Source organism: Leptodactylus fuscus, chromosome 3 (genome assembly GCF_031893055.1).
Source record: "Leptodactylus fuscus isolate aLepFus1 chromosome 3, aLepFus1.hap2, whole genome shotgun sequence".
NCBI classification, from domain to species: Eukaryota; Metazoa; Chordata; class Amphibia; order Anura; family Leptodactylidae; genus Leptodactylus; species Leptodactylus fuscus.
This window is the reverse complement of record NC_134267.1, coordinates 32,167,105-32,187,909: the sequence shown is the minus strand read 5'-3', so window position 1 is coordinate 32,187,909 and position 20,805 is coordinate 32,167,105. Positions and strand designations below refer to the sequence as shown.

General features: G+C 39.9%; 1 protein-coding gene across 1 annotated transcript in view; it reads right to left on the bottom strand.

Annotated features, from left to right (window-relative positions):
• Positions 1–20,805, bottom strand: part of MACROD2 (mono-ADP ribosylhydrolase 2) — a 1,460,592-nt gene that overhangs the window by 1,244,423 nt on the left and 195,364 nt on the right. The gene's annotated exons all lie outside the window — the stretch shown is intronic.

Here is a 20,805-nt window from a genome sequence, read left to right as displayed (position 1 = left end):
ATAAATTCAGTCCTGTAAACGTACCCTTTCTCCATCTATAAAGATCCTTTTACATGTCCATTGTACACTTATAACACCACCTAAGACAGGTTATTTGTAATGAAACTATATAAAATAGATTGCAGGGCCATGTGATTGGCTCCCTAAGTAAATGGGGCTACCCTCCGGTGGACTAGAGGAAGTCCATTTTGGACCTCAAACCCCAGTGTGCCAGCTGATCATTGTTAGTATTATATCTACCTGTATATTTTGTGTATTGTATGTAAACCCTTAAATGTAAAGCACCATTGAATTAATGGTGCTATATAAATAAACAACAACAACAATAATAATAATAGTCAGAACATGGACCCATGAAAGGATCCTCTGGTACTTTGGTGGGCCAGTCTAACACTGGACAGAAGTACATGGACACCCAGATCACTGAAACTCTCCATTGAAAGATCTATAATATTTCAGTAGTGTAGGGCAATACCAGGAGAACTTGTAAAACTTTCCTGAGGCTCACCGCTTAGTGCTGCTATCACTAGTGTTGTATAAACAAGCAGTACCACGGGGCTCTGCTGACACGCTGCTTGGAAGGCGATACACTTCTCTCTAATAATGAGTACAGCGAAAGCAATGCTTATATTCTACATATATTCTCAGCTCTGTATTCTGCAGTACATACTAAATCTGTAGTTTAGAGGAGCTCATTAAGTACTTAACACTCTCTCGATTTGTGTCATAATTTAAGACATGCTTAATAGCTTTTCCAATTTATAGCCGAAACTCTGAAAAGCACAAAAACAAAATACCAAGGTAATGACAAAATGCAATGCTATTGTTAGTATCTAATGAGGCATGTTCCAGAATCTAGAAGCTTAATGGTGTGATGGTCAGGTTTGACTTAAGTAAAATTCATGAAAAGGAGTCTAGCATTTTACTGAAATGGTTGAGGCCATGTCTCCTGGAACACATCATGACCATAAGAAGGACAAAGTGTGCGCAAACAGGTCAGCGAATCGGCCATGGACAGATTGGCTTCTATAAATATAGAAATGTGATGTACAAAAAAAAAATACATGGTGAAAAAAGCTGCTGTATGTTAAAGACAAGGACGCACTTCATCTGTGGGAAAAAAAATAAGTTACGTCTTCTTTACCATAAGATCTGTCTACTGCAGGATCTGGTCAGAGCAGTAAAGGTTGGCAGCTTCAAAGCTTAGAGGTCTTCTTGCAGCCTATATAGAGATGAGCGAGTACTATTCAAAATGGCCGTTTCGAATAGCACACACCCATAGGAATGAATGGCTGCGAGATTGTACCGTCTTTTTTGTCATGTGGCAAAAAAGTAAGAACATGCCACATTAAAAAAAAGTGCACAAGGATGCATGTATTGCAAACCCTCTCTGAAAAGAGAAGTGACCACCAAACAACCTCTACCTTCTGGGCCAAAAGGTGCCACAAAGGTCAATGGCCTTCCCGCTGGAGCTAGGGAGACCTCTTGCTCTTAGCCTATACATGAGCTCTCACTTCAGTGTACTACCAGGAGCCAAAAAAGGTACCCACCCCCACAAAAGTAGAGGTGGGCTGGGAAGCAGGGGAGGAGGGCAACTTAGTTGCCACACTACTAGACTTAGGGAGGGTCCCAAAAGGGCATCCACATCCCTCAATCCAGTGACAAACAAAAGAGTGAACATACAAAAAAAAAAAAAAAAAAGTGGGAATTCACTTGTACACCCAAATAACAAACTACCGGATTCAGCGCATTTCCATTACTCTATCAAGTCTTCACTGTTCAAACAATCGCATTGATAGAATATTTTAAAATGTTTTTATAAGTGCTATTTTTACAAAAATGTGAAAACGACCAAATGGAATGAAACATGAAAAAATACAACAAAAGATTATATGCTGACCATGTCATCTCTCTGCCTACCCACTCAGACAGACAGACTAAGTGCATTCACTGTGGGAAAACTTGTTTTCTACCTCCTACAATACAGCTGGAACAGAGGGAGATAAGCAAAAACTTCACATCCATGCCGTCATACTGGTTTAGTTCGCAAAGGACATGGTTACCATATAAACCAAAAAGAAAAACAGGGCATGTATTACACCTGCATCAAATTCTCTTTTTTATGTAGATTGTGAGCCCCATATAGGGATCACAATGTACATTTTTCCCTATCAGTATGTCTTTGGACTATGGGAGGAAATCCACGCAAACACGGGGAGAACATACAAACTCCTCGCAGATGTTTTCCTTAGCAGGATTCGAACCCAGGGCTCCAGCGCTGTAAGGGCCCCTTCACACGGAGTATACGCTCGCTGATTCTGACCGTGTAACACGTTCCGAATCAGCAGCATTAAAACAGATCACATTGCTTTCTATGGGAGCCGGCATACGTGCGCTCCCCATAGAAATGAATGGGCTGCTTTTTCCCTATTGCTTTCAATGTGATATGCGCGTATCACATTGAAAGCAATAGGTAAAAAAGCCTCCCATTCATTTCAATGGGGAGCACGTGTATGCCGGCTCCCATTCAAGTCAATGGGATCTGGTTTTTACGCTGCTCACTCTGAACGAGTTTACGTTCAGAATGAGTGGGAGAGTAAACTCCGTATGAAGACTCCCTTACTTCGATATATTTACATTCTACAGCACCATAAAAACAAAGTAAACATAAAATAATAGCTTTACCTATAAATAACCAAAACCATAACACAAAAAATACCGTAGCTTTGACCTCCATAGTGACATGAAACCTAACCAGTTACATTTGACACGCTGGCCTAAATGTTATTTTTTATGCACGGTTTCTTTAACCAAGCACTTCCTTGAGAAATTTGGCATGACAGAATAAGTAAGTAATCAAAAGATGAGTGACTTTAATGATTGGATGTGGTTGTCAGTCAAGCATCCAGGCCACTGCATGGGTGAAAAGTGAGGAGGGAGGGCATTTTTTTTTACTTTTTTTTTATGAATCCATCAGGATTAATACTTCAAAAATGACATTTGATGTAGAAGTTAGTTCTAAGGAAGATAAGGAAAGCAGAGAATTCTCCAAGTCTGTCCTCATGCTTTAGATTGCTATCTCCCAGATAAACGCGCAAAGCAAAAAGTACATTACTCCAGCGAACATTAAAAAGAAACTTGTGCAAACAGAATTGAAAGTGCTTATGGTAAAAAAGTAAATCTGAGCTAACCGATAGCTTTCAGAAACCACATTTAGAATAGAGGGAAAACTGAAGAAAAATGTATCTAATGAATTACTATGTACAATTCGAAAGATCTGTATTAAATGCAAAAAATAAATAAATAATGAAAAATAGGGGCATTGCATATCTATATCAGAGCTTGGGGGGGGGGGGGTTTGCGTGTTAAGTCATATTTATAATGTCACCACTTAGTGTACGTTATTTTAAAAAATATTGTTTTTGTTATGTTTTAGCAAGTTAAAAATTTAAAAAAAAAAAAAAAAAAAGCAAACACATTGAAACATTGTAAATTAATTAGGGTCCATTCACATGGAGGAAAATGGTGAGGAACCCATTGAAGTCACTGGGAGACTTTTTTTTCAGCGCTGAAATTCCACACCAAATTCCTCACCATTTTCCTAATGGCCCATTCACACAAGCACAGAGAGGGCTGATTATGGCGCGGAATCCACGTCATAATCCACCCCCTCACAATGGTGGTCTATGGAGACCACTAGCGTTCTTTTTTCCACTAGCGGCATGTTGCCGCTAGCAGAAAAAAAGAAGCAACATGACCTTTCTTGAGGCGGATTCTGCTTCAGGAAGTCAATACAAGTGAATGGGAGACGGAAAACGTGGTGCGTTTTTTTACAGTCCATTTACCGCCTGGCGTTTTAGGAAGCATTTTTTTACAAAAAAAACGCTCCAAAAAACGTCTCAAGGACAAAAACCATTTCCTAATTAGGAAGCGTTTTTTCCGGACCAAATTACGCCACACGTAATTCATGTGTGAACTTAGCCTTGGGGTCCATTCACACAGAGTAACGCTGATAAAAATACTTAATGGAAATCTTCTCATTAGCGATGATTCTGCCGTGAGTTATCGTGGCAGAATCAGCGCCGCGTTACTCCGTGTGAATGCCCCCTCGGAGTCACCGCCTAGCTTGGCTTTCCAAGAGCCATATTTTTTGTGTTAGGGGGCTTGTTACTTGCAGGAAGACTTGTACTTTATTGTACATGCTTCTTTTTTTTTCAAGGTGAAAAGTAAAAACAGTAAGCACAACACAAACAAGGATGGGACTGTACAATAAGGGGTAAAAAGAGGTGCAGGTGTAATAGGTCTGTTACACATTATCAGTATAAGAAAGTCTTAGAAGGAGTACGAGATAAAAGTAAACACTTGAAAGTCTTTGGTTTATAATATATAATCCTGTTTTCATTCAGCATTTTAAGAGGAAAAATCTATTCCAGTCAGGTATTTGCTCCAAAGATTTCTCAACACTTGACCTTCCATAAAGTGTTTCCAATCTTCTAGTGTCTAATATTTTGATTCCTTAGACTATTGTAACCACAGCTACACAATTATATAGAAAGACAGCAACACAGATACAAGTCTATAATGTTCATACCCTTGTAATAAGAGTGGACTACACTGTACAGAACTGGGAACTACCGAATGTGATTAACCCTTAAGTACTATCATGGTGTCTATCATACACCACTATCATACGCATATCATTATGATAGTACTTAAGGGTTAAACTGAATGGCTATTCTAATCACACTATTATATACAAACATGTTTAATAAATAGGTAACAATTCCGTGCCAATATACTTCATAATATATCCAATACACTCGGAGATGAAAAAGACTGGATTCCAACCAAACCATTTCTACCAGTTTAAACCCTTACAATGGCCCGGCCTGTTTTGCCTCCTAATACCCAAGCCTTTTTCCATTGTCATTAAGAGCTGTAACTTTATTACTTTATTTTTCTATTTTTAGACAAGTTGGACAAATTGAGGGCACCATATCTCATATCTCTCGTAATGTTACTGCCACCCCAGGTAATATTACCTGTTGGGGGCACTTTTATAGTAATAGTGGCCACTAAGTGATGGTCTCCCCTGACCAACCTATACTTTAGGGGTGATCTAGAGAGAGCGAGGTCTCTTTCCCTACCCATACTTTATTAAAGGGATTCTACCATTAAAAAACTTTTTTTTTCTAGGCAACACGTCGGAATAGCCTTTAGAAAGGCTATTCGTCTCCTACCTTTGGAAGTGATCTCCGCCGCGCCGTTCGTTCGAAATACCGGTTTGTACCGGTATGCTAATTAGTTTTCTTGCAGCGATGGGGGCGTCCCCCAGCACAGAAAATGCGATGGGGGCGTCCCCCAGCACAGAAAATGCGATGGGGGCGTCCCCATTGCTGCTCGAAAAAATCTATTTCAGGATTGAAATGAGGTTTATTGTACTAACAGAAAATGCGCAATATGCATTAAACCAAAATTTGACCGGTGCAAAAGTATGGGCACCTCAACAAAAAAGTGACATTAATATTTAGTACATCCTCCTTTTGCAAAGATAACAGCCTCTAGTCGCTTCCTGTAGCTTTTAATCAGTTCCTGGATCCTGGATAAAGGTATTTTGGACTATAAGACGCACCCAGGTTTTAGAGGAGAAAAATAGGGAAAAAAAAATTTCAGGCAAAAAATGGTAAAATATTTAATATATGGGAGTTGTAGTTTTGGAACAGCTGCAAGGCCACATTGACAGGTGACCCTGCAGCTGTACGGGGATGTATAGGGCGTTTTTTTTGTGGGGCCAGGTGTAGACCGGGCATTTTCAGACACAGGGATACCTAATGTATATGTTTCACAGTAATGTTATACTTTTATATGTATTCTAGGGAAAGGAGGTGAACTTTTATTTATTTTATTTTTTATTATATTTTTTAAGTGTTTTTTTTTTGTTTGTTTTTTTACTATTTTAATATCCCCCGCCTAGGGGGCTTGAACCTGCAATCATTTGATTGCAAGTCCCATAGACGGCAATACAAGTGTATTGCCGTCTATGGGAGATTCTATACATTACTATCGCGGAGGGTCATAGACCAGCCGCGATAGTAATATATATCTATGACAGGCCTGGGAGCCTTCATTAGGCTCTATCTGTCGGGACCTGTGGAGGAGCAGTGGGTTTGCAGCATGGCCGCGCTACTGCCACCGCTGGTTTTCTTCAGCGGCAGTAGCGCGGCAATCCGCAGGCCCCGGCAGCTAAGACAGTCCCCGGCATCTGCTGTAATAGGCCGGCGGATGCCGGGGAGTGTCTTAGCTGCCGGGGCCTGCAGTATTGTCACACTCCTGCCGCTGAAGAAAACCAGCGGTGGCAGTAGCGCGGCCATGCTGCAAACCCACATTCAAACTATAAGACGCACCCTCATTTTCCTCCGAAATTTGGGGGAAAAAAAGTGCATCTTATAGTCCGAAAAATACGGTAAGTTAGATGGTCGCCGAGCATGGACAGCCCGCTTCAAATCATCCCACAGATGTTCAATGATATTCAGGTCTGGGGACTGGGATGGCCATTCCAGAACATTGTAATTGTTCCTCTGCATGAATGCCTGAGGATTTGGAGCGGTGTTTTGGATCATTGTCTTGCTGAAATATCCATCCCCGGCGTAACTTCAACTTCGTCACTGATTCTTGAACATTATTCTCAAGAATCTGCTGATACTGAGTGGAATCCATGCGACCCTCAACTTTAACAAGATTCCCGATGCCGGCATTGGCCACACAGCCCCAAAGCATGATGGAACCTCCACCAAATTTTACAGTGGGTAGCATGTGTTTTTCTTGGAATGCTGTTTCTTTTTGGACGCCATGCATAACGCCTTTTTTTATAACCAAACAACTCAATTTTTGTTTCCAAAATGAAGCTGTCTTGTCCAAATGTGCTTTTTCATACCTCAGGCAACTCTATTTGTGGCGTACGTGCAGAAACGGCTTCTTTCTCATCACTCTCCCATACAGCTTCTATTTGTGCAAAGTGCGCTGTATAGTTGACCGATGCACAGTGACACCATCTGCAGCAAGATGATGCTGCAGCTCTTTGGAGGTGGTCTGTGGATTGTCCTTGACTGTTCTCACCATTCTTCTTCTCTGCCTTTCTGATATTTTTCTAGTACAATAAACCTCATTTCAATCCTGAAATATTACTGTGTCCATCAGTTATTAGATACATCAAACTGAAATGGCTGTTGCAAACACCAAAATATTTAGAACAAAAAATGATTAAGATTAATAGGGGTGCCCAAACTTTTTCATAGGACTGTATGTTAGGGTCCATCCACAGTTTTTTGGCGAGTATTTGGCAAGGAAAAATTCCACTTCAGGAATTAGGAAATGCTTTTTTGAAGCAGTTTTGGAGCTTTTTTGTGGCTTTTTTAATTTAATTTTTCCCTCCAGCAGTGTATGGACCTTGAAAAAACCGCTAGCAGTTTTTCCGTGTGTTTTTTGCCAATTCCGCAACATGGATTTTCCGCCTCCCATTGTTTTATGCAGGTGGAATCCGCCTGAAGGAAGCTTTTTTTTTTTCCACTAGTGGAAAAATAAAGCGAGCAGAACTCATAGAACGCTATGGGGAGGCTTTTTTCCACGTGTATTCTGAAACTGATTCAGTGTCAAAATCAGTGCCCAAAAACTCTGTGTGAATGGACCCTAACAGTATTTTAATGGTCCATCTGTGCATTATTCAAGTCCTCCAACGGACTAGAACAACAGACAGATGATGCCAGTGTGACCCTAGAATAATCATACTGAACTACACAATAAAATTAACATGTCCTTTATACTGTATGGTAACAAACGTTATTTTATTATTATTATTTTTTTTAAGTTTTTTAATGCAAAACTACATGAGCTTCAAAAGGGTTTCAATTAAAAACTCAACTTGTCTCAGCACACTCAAGTTATTCAAAATAAAGTAACGACTCTCGATAGATGAAAGAAGCAAAATAGTATCCCTTGTCCTGAAGCCCTTGTCTAAATAGGCTGCGTCATTAAGGGGTTAATGGTTTACTAATACAATAATGGACTTTTAACAAAGTGCTGGGTTGCTGCTGTACTTGTACTGAAAAAGAAAAATTATATATATATATATATATATATATATATATATATATATATATATATAGTGTTTATTGTCCGAGAGGGTCATTTCTCAGAACAAGTACCATACATACAAAATTAGCATTGTAATGCAGCGAAGATAGCAGCTCTTGTAGCATTACAGAAATGTATGGCACCAAACCACATATAGGGAAATGAACATCCAAAGACAAATGTAGATAATCTTGTTAAAACTATTAAGGTAGGGAAAGCTTTCTAATTAAATTATAAGGACAGAATAAGAAAGACTTTTTCAGTGTCTAATCTCCAAGCAATCGGGAATTCAGATTAAAGGATAATTCTATTGTCATGCGGCATTATCAGACTACAATAGTATCCTGCTAGCCAAGGCAAAGGCAGGTCCTTTCACTAGTGTTTTATTAATGCAAATCCAAAGTGTATACAGAACCAGCATGGAGCCATTACGGTATAAAGCCAGACCAGCCTTTTATCACTTCCAAATAGTTTAGAGTTTACGCTGCCCCTTTGGACTTCATATTTCAAGCTTCTGGCTAATACATCAGCATATACATAGTTCATGGCCTTGACTGGTTTCACATGCTACAGGTCTGCACACGAGTAGACTACATATGATCTTTCCTTTCCCGCATTGCAGTATGATAACATTCCCACATGACTGGTTCGGATGTTACACATTACGGTCACAGATCTTACGAAGTGATACATTTTACATTGCAAAGTGTAAAATTAATGGGTTAAAATACTATAATATTATTCTATGGTCTTGAAAAGTAAGCAGTGATTTTATACTTTAAGACTATTTGCATTTTATCTTTCCATTGTACACTTTGTGGATACATTCAATGAATATGATGACCCGGAGCTAAATGGATGCCACTGGAAGGGTAGCCATTTACAGAGACTACATTTTTAGAAAAAAAAAAGTCAAGTAATATATGGGGGTGGGGGTGTTTGTGCCAGATACAAAAGCTAAGTAAACTATGTTTTTCTATAAAGCCCATAAACTTGTTTCCATTTGTATATTGCAGTTCCAGATACCTTATGGAAGCAAATAATACGAGCTGCAGGCTATGGCTAGACATGGCATCCGCTGTGGGATATCCCACTGTGAATCCATTGGAAAGGTTGGAAACCACTGCAGAATCTGCAGCAATTCATAACTGGTAGGTTCTAAACTCGCAGCTTAAGTTTGCGACACTAAACCAACCACAGGTCCTTATAGACCGGGGATTTGGTGGCCCAAATTGCCCCGTTTTAATTCCACCTTTTCCCATGTTGATGTTGTTATAGTATTACTATTATAATAATATTTATATAGCACCAACATATTCCGTAGCACTTTACAAATCAGAGGACACATGTTCAGATCGTATATGACATTACAATGTGACAAATAAATTAGCATACCAAAACAATTGGAGTGAGGACCCTGCTCGTGAGAGCTTACAATCTATGAGGAAATAGAGAGACAAGAGGAAGAGGGCTTGTTTGGAACAATGGTCCAGTCATCTTTTAATAAAGAAGGTCATATAACTGTATGAGCCAGTCACAAGATTTACACTAACCTACAAAAGAGTCTCATCGGACTGCTCTCTAGTGCCGGGGCAGTGCTGGAGATATGGGGCATGTGTACTCCTATGGCTTCAGTGAAGAACTGAGCCGGCAAGAGAAGATTTTCTTGTGGCCGCTTACACAGTAAACTGGTGTAAACGGCCATTTTCTTGTGGCAGTGCGCATGCGCAGTTGGCTCTGCCTCGAAGATTGAAACCTAGGACAGAAAAAGACACGGAGAGGGCGTTCCAGAAGAAGAGGTGGTGCTAGAGAGTTCTCTCAAAGCATTGGGGATGCACCCAGTGCTGTTTGAGCGCAGGGGCCCGCCCCCAGTGCTGCAAGAGAACTCATTTGCATACCGAAGAAAACCCAGATTTCTACCGAACGGCGGTGCAGAGAAGACATCTAACGGTAGGAGAAAAATAGGCTTTCTTAAGGCAATACCTACTTGTTAGTCAGAAAAAAAGGGTATCCAATGATAGGATCCCTTTAAATCCCACTTCATTGTTATTGTAATTCGCAGCAGAATAGCCTGCAGATAACCCACTGCTAACTTTCAACGTATGGCTCTGGCCTAAAACTGGAGCTAAGCACAGATTGTTATAAAGACATGCTAGAGTACTGAAGCAGTACACGATATACATGCAATGACTTCACTCCATGTTCCTATTGATATTGTTATATACATTCTGTTCTTACATACACCCAGGGAAGTCCCGATAAGGACCCTACAGTACAGCAGCTATACAAACAGCACTATACTATCTACTTCTATAATGCTTTGTAAGACTGATCAAATGAAGCTCCTTATGATCTCAGTGGTCACATGGCATGTTACTGGCATCACTTTGTGGTACAACATATGACCACCGAGGACAAAGACTGGCTGCTGTGGTCATTTGCCAATAGGGCAAGTCATCACTCGAAGCTTGTAAACAAAGACCAGTGGTGAGTGGTAGGATGAAGAGGCGAGTATTCTTATTTTTCTTGCCATTTTATAACATCCACATCTTTTTTTCTCCCCCTAAGATCAGACAGGTTTATGGAATGACCCTGGTATTTTATCAAATACACAAAACAGAAATAAAGTTGGTGGAAATGATTAGTTTTATGTCACAGTGTAAAAGTCGGAAAATAGAATTGAACAAGCACATGTAAGGCTGGTGATGGGAGCGGCGGAGACAGGAAGTATCAGCTGAGCATTTAGCTTGCCACTTTCCATTGTATGGAATCAGTGAAGTGCGAGATCACTCGGTGTGTAAGACAATTGTATTGTACTGAGGCATACACCTACAATACTGGATAGGGATCATAAAAATAATACACATAGCAGGGGCTCTAATTACTTCGGCATACTTAAATAGCCGATTTGCATTTTTACAATAGCGAGAACGCTTTGGCTTTACTTGGCTTATTACATTTGCTAAGACGTGAATTTATTTTCCTAGTACATAAACATTTTGTAAGCTCTGGCCCGGGGTTGAATTACATAGGATTACAATATAGTATATAGGAAAAATAAATCTTCCAGTCTATTCTATATAAGGCTTCTCGAACATTTCAATAACTGAAAGGGGCTCTTGTTATTTAATGAACAAAGCTCATAACGTGCCAAAATTCATCTTTCATTCTGCAACCTAGTTACAGATATAGCGGAGCTAACCCAAACGCATGCAATTGGTGTAACTGCTGCTGCAGTGTGAGATCTTATCACAAAAGGAATTTTTCAATGACTTTTCATTATTTTTTTGCAGTATTTTGTGAGAAGATATGCTGCAGCAGTTTGGGTTCATTCTGCCACAGCGGTATAAAGACTATGGAAGGAAAGATGGGTATTTTACTCACAATACAATGGGACCCATGTTGGAGGAGATTCATCAATAGCATAAACTGCTCTAAAAACCATCAAAATGGGCCATAAAGAATGAGAAATTACTTGTATAATTATCTGTAGTTAGAGCAGAAGCTAGAGAGCAGCGAACTCAGCAGCCGGAGCAGGATGCAGCACGGGGTGAGGACTTCAGGGTATAACATTAGTGATTAATTGGCTGGAATTTTCTAAGCTTTCTATGCTAGAAAACTAGCATGGAAGTGACTGATGGCTGATACTTACAGCACAGAGTCACCACTTTGATGGTTTTCTGCCCCGCTTACCACAGCGGGCAGTGGAAAGTGAGGCTGAAGGTGAGCTGGATCAGGGATGCCACAGCCGGTCACATGTACTGTAATTCACATCAGTTTTCTATAATACCTGAAATCTAGACCAGTATGTTAAACAAGTCTGTAGCATTATCAAAAGTGCTGTTCCTCCCTATATCTCCTCCTTCGTCACTGTCTACCGCCCTCTCTGTTCTGCCAACAACCTTAGAATTGCATCCTCTGTTATCCAAACATCCCACTCCCCTTTCTAAGACTTTTCTTGAGCTGCGCCGGTGCTCCGGACAATCCAATTAATCCCTAACTACAGCAGCTTGAAACATGTCCTGAAATCATATATCTCTAGGCAAACTTATCACATGACCTGATCACAATGTAGTTTGTGGAGGGATAGAATAATAATTTTTTATCCTTCCTCTTCTGTTCCCCAGATCCTGTCCTCTCCCACTAGAAGTTACACTGCACTCCTTGCAGTTAGTATCTGTTTATACACAGGTAGCAGCTGGTAATGGGTTCATACAGCTTTAGTTATACAACCTTTTCTATTATAAGATGGCTATACCATTGTATCTAATAAGCCCTCTGGTGTCCCCCTACCTCCTCATAGAATGTAAGTTCTTACGAGCAGGGCCCTCGCTCCTATTGTTTGATACGTTTATTTCTTAGTCACATTGTAATCAGAGATGATCGAGTATATTCGATCGACTACACCCCCCCCCCCCCGCATAGTTATTGGTGTAAAAATTTGTCAAGTGCTCCAGAACATGTTGGCACTATATAAATAAAATATTATATTATTATTATTATTTATATTGAAAGCGATACCTGCAATTCCTGCAGGTGTGTTGCAGCAGCACATAAAAACAACAACAACACTTTATTTGTGATGCGTTTTGCTATGGCAGTTTTCACAGGAACACACCATGGAATTTCTCCGATGAAGATTCAACAGCATGTCTTTCCTGTGTAGCCTCAAGTTTCAGCTTTGGGCTCAGAGAATATAAAATAAAAGGTCTTTTAAGGGCTATAATAAGAGTGTTGTGACCACTTCACTGCTTACCAAGCACAGAGCTGTATTGTGGCTGTGCTCGGTATTATAGCTCAGCCCCAATCATTTGAGTGGGACTGAGATGCAGCATGGCCATATGACCAAGAACTGATTGGGTGTGAGTCTTAGGTTGGGCTATTGGCATTCGATCCAACACCCCTTTAAGATTATCCTTTTGCTCAAACCTATTTTTGCTGCTCATTTTGTTCTTCAGGTTGCCTGACAGGCCGGATTCGCACAACAGTGAACATACACAGACCATTCTTATAAATCTCCAACAAGCCTCTCGGCTACTGATCCACTGAAGAAAAAAAAATCAACAAGATAAAGAACAAAGGAATACATATTTCATTACAATTAATATAATGCCATCACATTTATAAAACATTTTGCCCGGAGCAATCTGGGCAATGATTAACCACATAATTGGTATTTTCACTACTCTTCTGTGCGAAGACAAAAGAATATGCTAATTGCTTTTAATATGATCTTCGAGACGCAGTTCTGTGCGGGCTCTGAATATAATACTAAAACTTTAGGCTGAGAAATCAGATACATATTTGTCTGTCAGAAACTGTAGGGAGAGCGGATCTCGTCATTGATAATGGTTACGGGTCATCCCTGGAACATGTCTTTGTTCTTTGTATGGAATGAATACAAAACAGTGCATGGTTACAGATCCTACCCAGATTTTAATTTGGTTCACAAAGGCGCAGATTGTCATTCTGGCTGCTACTGAAACTCCGAGCTCTGCTATGAATGGAGGCCAGAAAAAAATATAATAGAAGGAAACAAATCTGATGTCATGAGAGAATTACATATATTTTGTTTAGTCAAGGTTTTATAGTTTCCGGACGTATTTTTTTAAGGACATGCAGATGGCATTTAGAGGAGTTTTATAGATTTTAATATTTACTGTAAAAAAAAATTAAATACAGTTAAAATACTGCTCAATTATGTAACGTAAGGTGCAGAGAATTGATAGGTTGACAGAATAGAATTAAGCAGGGCTCAGCTCATGTGGACAGGTTTGGTTTCTCACTTAATAAATGATGAAAAAAACAAAAAAAATTGAAGTAAATGTCCACCCCATAAGCACAGTTTTAGTTTTAGTTTTTTTTTTTTTTTTTTAATTCAATGATGCTATTGGTGATTCTCTAACTTGTAAGCATCCCTTTTCAGCTATTCAGCTATCATGCCATTAGCTCTGGCACTGACAGTAGTAATCCCTAGTGTCTCAGCCACTGTGTGAGAGCCCAGGACTGTGTGTCTGACACTGTGATCTGTAGTACGGGGGCACCACAAGGTACAGTTCTTGCCCCATTTCTCTTCACTCTGTACACTGCTGACTTTAGGCACAACTCATCTAGCTGCTACTTACAGAAGTACTCCGATGACCCTGCTATAGTAGGCCTCATCCACTAGGATTTTGTTGAATGGTGCCAGCAGAACCACCTCAGTATTAATGCTGGGAAGACCAAGGAGATGGTGGTGGACTTTAGTAAACGGAGAAGTACTCCGATCCCGGTGGAGATCCAAGGGACTTTCATTGAGATAGTCAAGACCTATAAGTACCTGGGTGTGCTCCTCAATAATAAGCTGGACTGGGCTGATCACCTGGAGACGCTGCACAGAAAGGGTCACAGCAGACTCTACCTGCTCAGGAGGCTGAGGGCCTTTGGAGTCCAGGGGCCACTTCTTAAGGCCTTTTTCAATACTGTCCGTGGTGAGCTCCATGCTGGAGAATAAATCCCACCCCATGTATGGGACCTTGATGGGACTTGGCAGCACTGTAAGTGACCGTCTGCTTCACCCCAAGTGTGAGAAGGAGCGCTATCGCAAGTCCTTCCTTCCAACCGTGATCAGGCTGTATGATCTACATCAGACCAAGCGAAGATCACTCCGCACAGAACTAAATGACCCTGAAGTCTTCCTTCTTTCTTCTCTTACTTAGCTGCTACAGACTCCTAGTACATCTTCTTTTTCTCAGCATATGTGTGTCTACTCATGTAATATATTACTCTTTTTATTATCCTGTATCTGTATTACTATGCTGCCGAACATACTGAAATTTCCCCACTGTGTGACTCTTAAAGGATTATTTTATCTTCTCTACAGTTGCTAAAGAGACGGGCATTGCCCACTTGGCTTTTTGGAGCCATCACAATAACAGCGAGATGGGAAGCCTACAAGTTTGAAAAAGAAAATACCTTCAGTTTCATCGGTAAAGCAAAACTGTGAATGAATGTCGCTAACTGTACTGATGTAAGCTGGTGGACAAGTCCACTTTAAGGGATATTTCATTTTGAAGTCGGAAACTGTAACTTTTATTCCCCAACTATGATTCTCCCCGAAACTGTCCCCCCCAGCTCAGAATGACTCCACAGTTCTGGTACCCACCCTGGTATCTTTGCACATGGGTAATGAACAGAGCTAACAACTGAAAAGTTGCCAAATAATTTCACACGGGCTGCTTATGAAAGAGTCATTCTCCACTCAATTCAGATATTCTCCAACAAGGCCCGATATTGAATGCGTACATAGAAATTGAGCCAAGGCAAGGAGTAAAAAAAAAAAAAACAACAAAAAAAAACCACTTCAGGAGAGTGAACATCATGCTCATATTAGTACAGACACATTTTGATTGCAGTTGCCCACTGAAGGTGAAAAGAAAGATGAGAAAGCAAATTTCAGGTGATACCTTTATAATGAAGTGCCGTGCCACAAGGACTCCAATTCTCTATTAATTCTCAAGGTTAAACTTGGATTACAAGAAAAGGAATAAATAAAAACGTACAACAAAGAAACCTGTTGACTTTAGAACGGATTAGAAATATGATCATACGAAAACCCTGAACTGTATTAATTGTATCATTTCCATTTCTATTTACGGTTATTTTATTTTCTTTCCTTTTAATTAACACCAAGAAATCTTTCACCTGATCTTCCCTCTTAGACAAAAGTTTTATAGTTGCTTGAAAAAATAAAATAAAAATCTTTATCTGAAAAAGAATAGAAAAATAAAAACTAAATTTATCCACAGGACAAAGCATCAGGTTGTCCAATTAAAGAAATAAAACAAGGGCTGAGGCAGTTCACAGCTTTGGCAAAGTGGGCATTGCCTGTATGTGGAGACAAAGCTAGGAAGTAGAAAGCAGCGGGGACAGAGATAGGGTCCATTCACACGGAGTAAACGCGCGCTCATTTTGGCAAAATACACGTGTAAAAAATACTTGTGTAAAAATAAGACTCCCATTGACTTCAATGACATTTTCTTTACACGTGTAAAAATACACATCAAAATACACGTGTAAAATGTCATTGAAGTCAATGGGAGTCTTATTTTTACGCGATTATTTTTTACACGTGTATTTTGCCAAAATGAGCGCGCGTTTCCTCCATGTGAATGGACCCTTAGGCTGAGTTCAGATGAGGTTTTTTTGGTCCGGAATTTGACGCAGTGGCCGTCTCAGATTCCAGACAAAAAAATGGCTATCCGCACCTGGATGTCGCAGCTTTCCGCTCCGGATTAGGCCCAAATTAATGGGCCTAGTTGGGAGGGAGGTGTCGCGAGGCAGATGTCTGTGGATGAATCCTCCTGAAGAAAGGGCATGTCGCCTCTTTTTCCTGTGAGCAGGACCAACCCACTCGCAGAAAAAAGAAATGACCGGCTCCCATTGATTTCAATGGAAGGCGGGTTTTTTTAGCAGGATTTTGATGCGGATTCCGCGTCACAATCCTGACGAAAAAACCCCGTCTGAACTCAGCCTAAGTGTTGGATGGGACTGGCACAAGGAGGGAAGTGGGGGGGGGGGGTGTGAATTGGTAAGGTATGGCTTTTTTTTTTTTTTGTTGGAACTCCTTCTGAGACAAAAAAAAAATCTATATATACATATATATCTATCTATCTCAATCTCTCTCTCACACACACAGTATATATGTCAATCAGCATAGAACATGTTAAAAATAAGGACCTGTAAAGAAGCTGATCAGTTCAAGCCCCCAAAAATCATCATTCAGTAGCATCCACAGGCTTTGCTAAATATAAATATATATATATATATATATATATATATATATATATATATATATATATATATATATATTATAAAATGGTCAGCTATTTTACAAAAATAGTCCTGAGGTTGAGAACCACATAAATCTATGATGTTCTGTAAAATCTTATTTCACGGGAAAGTTGTTAGTGTATGATGTATAATATTCCAGGGGAGGAACAAAGACACATTGTCCAAGCTAAACTCACTTTACGATTAGATGGGTTCACCTCTTACCTTTGTATGTGTCCCTATAAATACATATAAAAAATAATCTATAGGTACTCTTGAACCCAAAAGGGAACTAAAAACATTATACAGAAGATACATTAAGAAGACAATGTTATCACCTAGATTCCCCAGACTGCAATAGAAAGCCAGGAAACCTCAAGCTAAATATATCTTGCGCAAAAGAACATAATCCTGCCCCAGGGCTTTATATTGCCATTATTAAACATGTTGATGTATCAGAGCCCCTCTCTAATATATGCCCATAACAAGAAAGCGTCATTAAAATATATATTCACAGACCATTTGTTGTAGGATAGCTCTTGACAAACAGGAATAGGCCTTGTTACATGTATTAGTTGAATGTTGAGGTGAAATGGTAAGAGGATTGTGAATGCCAAGACTATATATTAGCAAGTGGGATTTAGAGAATAGTAAATAGGTGATTGGTTGATAGCCGACCCAACGCTACATTACAAAAAATGGGAACACAGATATATCCTGCTCACATACGGCATCCGTCACCCTAAATGACCTACTCGAGAACCCACAATGCACTAAACAATAACCATTTTCTTGCTGCACTTTAAATATTTAATGTCAAAGTACTTGAATAAGCGCTAGGTGATCTCCTGCGCTCTCCATAAATATGATAAATGTAGCATATTAAGGCAGGACTGGGAAATACAGCAAAAAGAAAAGTTACTGTGATAGGAGATCTCTAGGTTAAAAAAAAACCCATCTATCTATCTATCTATCTATCTATCTATCTATCTATCTATCTATCTATCTATCGCCTATCTATCTATCTATCTATTTACATATCTATCTCCTATCTATCTCTATATATCTATCTATCTATCTATCTATCTAATTTAAAGGGGCTCTATCATTGGGAAAAGTCATTTTTAACTAATCACATCCTTGCATAGGCTTTAGAAAGGCTATTCCACACCTACCTTTAGTATGTAAATTGCCTCAGTGGTTTTTAAATAAGTCCATTTTATTCACATGCTAATTAGACTGGTGTATGATACATCGTGCACCCCCTTTGCTATTGTTTCCTATGCACAGGCTGCTGATGATGATGACTCAACTTCCTGTTTGCACACACACATAGGAGATAATAGTAGAGACGAGTGCTGCTGGGAACTTCCTGTGCTGGCTGGAAGCTCATTAGCAAATGAATAAAAATGGACTTATCCAGAAACCACTGAGGCAATCTACATACTAAAGGTAGGTGTGGAATAGCCTTTCTAAAGCCTATGCAAGGATGTGTTTAGTTAAAAATGGAAGGCAATAGAAGTGAATGGGAGGTGGAAACTGCGACACGGTTTTGACAGAAACCGCAACGCATTTTTTACGATCCATTCACCGCTTGGTGTCCTCTGAAGCGTTTTTTTACCAAAAACTGCTCCAGAAAACGCTCCAAAAAACGCCTCATGGTCAAAAAAAAACGCTTTCTAATTAGGAAGCAGTTTTTTTCCGGACCAAAATTCGCCACACGGTTTTCACAGGTGAACTAGCCCTAAGACTATTTTTTTTCTTTCATTCAATTGGTAAGAAGCAAAAAAGTAGCACAATCGACTATTAGATGAAGGTCTCTAAACCTGTTACAAGTCTTTACTCATCTAGTGCTACAATCCAGTGTGTTTGCCTTTGTTACATGATACAGTGTGGCCTTAGAAGATCAGCGGTGTTAAGCCTTGTTAACTTTCATTATCTCTCCTTTAAAGAAATTAGATTTTTGCCATTAAGACAATGAGTTCTTTATCCATATTGTTCAGGTCACGTATTCTTGCACATTTCTTAGCTTAGAGAAGTGACCGGCTCTCATTAAAATACTGTAATAAATTTTCACTGATCAAAAATGGCATTTTAATATTAATTTAAACTAATCATTTTTATTCTTTAGATTAAAGGACTAAAAATCTGTTACCTTTACGTATTAAAGTGGTGATAACAGAAGGTCACGGTGATAGATGATGCCATTTTGATTGGATAATAATCCAGGAACTACTGATAAGTTGAATGACATAAGACTGTCTTCACCAAGTGTATGTGTCCTATCAACTGGGGCTGACAACGATCATGACAAATCTGTTAATGGACTAAATAAATGCGCAGCTTCTTCCTCTACACGGCACCATTATAATCACAAGTCTTTGAATAAGGCCCTTTTACTAAAGCAGTTTCTGGTGGCAATAAGAACCTATCAACATAGCAAATTCATCAGTTCTTGCTTAGTTACATTTACATAGAGCGATCATTGGTCCAGCATGTTATTGTACTACCATTTGTGCAAAAGTTCAGGCACATATGGGTCTCTAAGGTTAAAAACAGGACTGTGTCCAAAATGACCACTGCAATAACTTCCCCAATACAGGATCGGTTAAGCAAAAAAGTACTGCGCCGAATCAGACTTCAAAAAACACACGCTTTATTGGAACAAACCAAACATTTTCAAACACACGACACTTTCCAGAGTGTATCAGAGAATCGCACCCCTTTCTCAAATGATGAACACCAAGAGGGTCCTTCTCGGCTCCCCCGCCGACTCTCCACCAGCGGGTCACGCTTCTGAGGATTGGAAGTTATTGCAGTGGTTATTTTGAACATTTTCCACTCTATTCCTCCAGTGGATAGTGGAGGTAGCTGCTGCTGTCTACACATCCGAATACCGTAAGAGAAGTATCCCCCAGACCAAGGGCTACCCCTCGAGTACGATTGCCGGATTATCTCCAGTTGCTCAGTACTCAGCATTTGTTTTGCAAAAAAAACAGGACTCTGGTATAAAAAGCTCCCCTGCACCCCCAAACAATAACTGGGTCATGCAGGGGCCTTTAGTAGGGGCAGAAATATACTTTTATTAGCACAAACCAATCAGGTAATGGACATCAACCTGCAAATAAACTGAGTGGGCCTGACTTGTCAGCTTTTCTATAGACAGCTGTAAGTGCTTTGACTCTCCACAGGATTGACATCCCAGTGACGTCCCTGTATCAGAGAATGTAGGAAAATTGTCCAAATCATTCTACGCCCCCAGTGCCCTTGCCAGCTGATCTACAGTTTTATAAAAAGATTATCTCTGCATTGTTTCATCAGTTTATCACCATAAAGCTGTGTTTTCCTGCTATATGGCACTACGATTGGCTTGAGAGGCATTTTGGGCCAACAGATTCCCTTTAAACACTGGGACACCCCAGGTAGTCTCTGTAGGTTTGCGGCTTTAACAGTTGTACACCCACTTTTGTAGAAACACAGCTTCTTGTCCTGCTCGTACAGCAGTTGCATGCTAAGCTCTCACAGACTCTGCTGTTTAAGACATAACTTAACTTAAAGGGGTATTCCCATGACGCTTGTTCACTAACCTGCAGGCTGTTGTGCTCTCTTCACTTCCTGCTTTTCTCGGCACATAGGTGGGCAGGGTTTCACTTGCACGGGATTGGTTATAAATGAATTACCACAGTGTGAAGCTGATGTAGCAGAGCTGGATTTGAGTCAGTTTGCATTACATACAGAGGTAATGGGCTCCCTATCTCATCCCTTATCAGCCAAATTTAATTAAACAGACTGATAAGAGCTCAGAAATCCCGAAGCTCTCACCTCCCCTATCTGAGAAGCTCTGCTACTTAAAAGATACAAACA